We start from the raw sequence: 5,404 nt of genomic DNA, 5'->3' as shown, positions 1-5,404 counted from the left end.
GCTGCTGCAAACGAGGATGATGGCTGGGGAGGGGCTTCATCATCAGTCCAGGTGCTATGGGTAGAGATCCAACGCTCCTCTAGGGTGATGCTCTTCTTAGAGCCACTCTGAACCTGCATGTTGAGGTGCTTCATCATTGCAATTTGGCGACGCCGTGCGAGCTTCTCATTGACATGTGCCTCATACATCTTCTTCTGGATGTCAGCCTGGAGACAAAAGGTCTTCTTTACCTTGGCAGTAAGTTTGTCCACCCACGAAGGCTTGGACCCTGGCTCCAGCTCAAAGTCCTCATCGTCAGAAGTAGCATAGACATCCTCAGGAGCATGTTCAGGGAAGCGAGGCTCGGCATGCTTCTTCTTCTTAAGGAGCTTGACCTCATGAACAGTGAGGTTGTCTGGAGAAGTGAGGAGCTCTCCAGGACAACAAACAGCCCACACAGAGTTCAGAAAGCACATGACAAACGGAGCGTAGATTGGGACTTTGCGGTAGATGACCATGTTGTATATCCCATGCCACAGCCAATTTGACACATCAAACGTTGCCCCTGTCCCCACCATGGTCTTCATAGCAACCATCAAATCAACCAGATAGCCATGAATTTCATCTTGATTGCCCACCTTGGGCAAGAGCACATTGCGGAACACTCGGTGCATGATGTCATAGACCTTCTCCAAATCCTTGGATTCTCCAATAATCCCACGGCCCCGAATGTACAGAGGGGCAAGCTTCTCCTTAGGCATGGACTCAGGAAAATCATGAGGGCGAATGCCACCCCTTCCTTGCAGACCGGTATCCTCGTACCCAATAGCATTGCAGAAAGCCCTCCAGGGAACGTGAAACAATTCATCGCGACACATGAAGGTGAGAGTGCGCGCATCATCTTCCCCAAAATGAACCGTGGCATAGAACTGATGGATGAGTTGAACATCAAAGTCACAGTTTACTGACATGATCTTGACAAGATCAAACTCCTCGCAGAGAGCTAATGCCTCACTAAAATACTCCATGTTGTTCCTCCAATGATCAAAATCAATCGTCCACTGCTTGGCATATCTATTCTTGTTGTGCTCAAAGAGTTCATGAACAATCCTCACTTGCATCTCATTCGGAACTGAACAGTGGTCAACGGGGAGCAATGGGAACCTCATACGGATTCTTTGAGCGGTAGGCTTCCCAATCCTTGGCTTTCCAACGATGCAACGGCATGACCACATGTTGCTTAGCAGCTGCAGACTTTTCACAGCGAGTGGGCTTGGTGGGAATCACAACTTCTTCATCATCTGACACAACCGGGCGCAAGGTCCTTCGTGCCCTCTTCTTGGTCTTGCGAGGAGCAGAGCGAGAACTAGAGCCACCTGAACACACACACGAAAAGAACACACAAAAACCCAACAAGGATGAGAGGATTGCACCCACTAGCAGAAAAGGAACAAGTTGCAACAACAGAGAAGATATAACAGTGCTTAGTGGTTGATATACTCCGGTTGTACCGGATCTTTTGCCGGTAGTACCGCTCCAGCGGTTGTACCGCCCGTAGGGGCAGTAGAACCGCTGACAGTGGCACTACCAGGGAAGATAGATCTAACCGAGGCATACGAATCACACAAGTAATATTCCGAATTCTAGGTGCTGCAAACAAGACAGGAGGCTAACAAAGAACTCTTCTAAGCCATAGATCGAACACTAAACGCGGAAAGATGGGTAAAGCCCTAGGCAAGGAATAACCCTAAACAAAAATCTAGAGGCAAAGAACACGAGGCATTACCACCATCCATGGGAAGAGTTCGGAAGGCCTCCACAGAGAGAATCCACGGAGAGCCAAGGATCCGAAGCGCGAGACGCACTCCGGGGCAGGGGTAGAGATGGCCGGCGGCTAGGGCAAGAAAAAGAGGAACGAGGACGAAGGGAAAAGGACAACCCTTTAGCCCCGTCGAGTATATATAGGCCCGTACGCACGCCCCGGTAGAACCGCTTAGGGGAGCGGTTGTACCGCTCGTCTGGTACAGACCGGTGGATGGAGGCGGTACTTTCGGTGCCTGGAAGGCAGCGGTAGTACCGCACGGCAACAACCGGTAGTACCGGACGTGGGTTACCGTGGGATTGTGCGGTGGGACCGCCCAGGCACCGAACGGAAACCCTTGGGACGGCACAACCCGGTACCAGCGGTAGAACCGCTCGTGGTACCGGTTGTACCGCCCGACCACCTAAGCCCAAGCCAAGATCAAATGAGTGCAATCCGAAGGGAGGAAGAAGGGGCACAAAAACAGGAGAGAAACAACACCCTAGGAGAACCTAACACAAAGAGCAAAGAGAGAAAGAGAGAAAACAACATGAGAACAGCAAGGCTAAATCCAACTCCCCGAAGAGAGGACGGTGGCCGAGGCCACCTATGTTTGAGTCAATTGGTATGGCACCGCGAAGAATTATCCTTGGGTCCATGACCAAAACTCGTCTTTGAAGCACAAGTACCATCAAATATGGCTAATGTGAAAGACACAATCAATTTATGCATAATGGGGGGAGGGAGAGTTCATTGAGAGAACAAAACTCCCCCTATGTCCATTCCTACACCTAAACTAGACAACAAGTTGAGCGTGGTAGGGTGTGCAAGGGTTCAAGCCACATTGCTCGAATCAATGATATTTAGCTCATGCCTTAACTCGCGAAATCTTGCTTCATCTAAGGGCTTCATGAAAATATCTGCAAGGTTGTCATGAGTGTTGACATAGTTGAGCTCGATCTCTCCTCGTCTAATGTGATCCCGGATGAAGTGATACCGGATCTCAATATGCTTCGTCTTGAAATGTTGTACCGGATTGAGAGAGATCTTGATGGCACTTTCATTGTCACACCAAAGAGGCACTTTGTCACAAGTGACACCGTAATCCTTTAAAGTTTGCCTCATCCATAGGAGTTGAGCACAACAACTACCGGCGGCAACATACTCCGCCTCAGTGGACGAGAGAGACACACAACTTTGCTTTTTGGAAGACCAACTTACCAAAGAGCAACCAAGGAATTGGCACCCTCCGGAAGTGGACTTCCTATCCACTTTGTCTCCCGCCCAATCGGAATCCGAGTACCCTACAAGCTTGAAGTTTGATCCTCTAGGGTACCATAGGCCAAAGTTTGGGGTATGCGCCAAATATCGAAAGATTCGTTTGACCGCCACATAGTGACTTTCCTTAGGTGCGGCTTGAAACCGTGCACAAATTCCCACACTCAACATGATGTCCGGTCTAGATGCACAAAGGTAAAGCAAGGATCCAATCATGGAACGATATACCTTTTGATCCACCACTTTACCATTGGGATCTAAGTCAAGTTGGCACTTGGTGGGCATTGGAGTGGAAGCCGGCTTGACGTCACTTAGCTTGAATCTCTTGAGCATGTCTTGAGTGTATTTGGATTGATTGATGAAGGTTCCTTCTCTTCTTTACTTCACTTCGAACCCTAGAAAGAACTTCAACTCTCCCATGGAGGACATCTCAAACTTTGAGGTCATGAGAGCGGCAAATTCCTCATTGAAAGCTTTGTTAGGAGAACCAAAGATAATATCATCAACATATAATTGGCACACAAACAACTCCCCTTTGACCTTCTTAGTAAAAAGAGTGGGGTCGATTAGCCCAACTTCAAAACCACGGTCTTGTAACAACTCGGTAAGGTGGTCATACCACGCATGTGGGGCTTGTTTAAGGCCATAGAGCGCCTTATCGAGTTGATGCACATAATCGGGAAAGTAGGGATCCTCGAACCCGGGGGGTTGCTTGACGTAAACCAATTCATTAATGGGACCATTAAGAAAAGCACTCTTCACATCCATTTGTTGTAACTTAAAATTATGATGAGAAGCATATGCAATTAACAAGCGAATGGATTCAAGATGAGCAACGGGAGCAAAGGTTTCACCGTAGTCGATACCCTTGACTTGGGAGTAGCCTTGTGCTACCAACCGAGCCTTGTTGCGAATGATAATCCCATGGGCATCTTGCTTGTTCTTGAATATCCACTTGGTTCCAATGACATTGTGGTTCCCCGTTGGCCTTGGCACCAATCTCCACACTTTGTTGCGCTCGAAGTTGTTGAGTTCTTCGTGCATGGCATTGAGCCAATCCGGATCTTCTAGCGCCTCATAGACCTTGTGGGGTTCCACACAAGAGACAAATGCGTGATGCTCACAATAATTTGCTAATTGTCTACGAGTGCTTACCCCCTTTCTTAAGCTTCCAAGCACATTCGTCATGAGATGATCCTTGGTGGAGAGCTTGGATGCAATCTTGGCGGCACGACGCTCTAATTCCTCCTCGGTGGTGAGTTGAGGAGCGGTTACTTGATCATCTTGAGCGCCGTCATGAACTTGTTCTTGATCTTGAACTTGCTCGGGGGAGAGAACTTGACCTTGGGCATCACTTGGTGTGTCAACACCGTCTTGAGTATGATCTTGCCCTTGGTCTTGTTCATGAGGTTGAGGGCCTTCACTTTGTTCTTCAGAAGCGTGTGGGCCTTGGGTTGGTGATGGCTCCACTTGAGTGGAGCATTGTCCTTCTCCTTCGGCCACAAGGGGTTCCTCAATGGGTAGGATAAAACCAACACCCATTCTTCTTATGGCTTGAGGAGGAATTTCATCACCTACATCACAAGTGCCACTTTGCTCCACTTGGGAGCCGTTATTCTCATCAAACTCCACGTTACACGTCTCCTCAATAAGTCCCGTGGATTTATTGAGGACACGGTAAGCATGAGAGTTTGTAGCATAACCAACAAATATGCCCTCATGAGCTCTAGCCTCAAATTTAGACAACCGAACACCTTTCTTGAGAATGAAACACTTACACCCGAACACCCGGAAGTACTTGAGGTTGGGCTTGTTACCGGTGAGTATCTCATATGGAGTCTTGTTCAAGCCCTTGTGGAGGTAGAGCCGATTGGATGCATGACACGCGGTGTTGATGGCTTCGGCCCAAAAGTTGTACGGAGACTTGAACTCCACCATCATGGTCCTTGCCGCATCCATCAACGTCCGGTTCTTCCTTTCTGCAACACCGTTTTGTTGAGGGGTGTATGGTGCGGAATATTGATGCTTGATTCCCTCATCACTAAGAAATTCATGCAAGGTGTAGTTCTTGAACTCGGTGCCGTTGTCACTTCTTATTGTCAAGATCTTTGCATTGTGTTGACATTGTGCTTCATTTGCAAAGTCAATGACGGTTTGTTGGGTCTCGCTCTCCCTCTTGAAGAAATACACCCACGTGTACCTTGAGTAGTCATCCACAATCACCAAGCAATACTTCCTACCTCCAAGACTATCGAAGGATGGAGGCCCAAAGAGATCCATGTGAAGGAGCTCCAAAGGCCTCTTTGAATAAATGATAGTCGTGGGAGGGTGAGCCTTCTCATGTAG

Source organism: Triticum urartu, chromosome 5, assembly GCF_003073215.2.
Source record: "Triticum urartu cultivar G1812 chromosome 5, Tu2.1, whole genome shotgun sequence".
Classification (NCBI taxonomy): domain Eukaryota; kingdom Viridiplantae; phylum Streptophyta; class Magnoliopsida; order Poales; family Poaceae; genus Triticum; species Triticum urartu.
The sequence above is the reverse complement of the archived record's forward strand: the minus strand, read 5'-3'. Positions refer to the sequence as shown.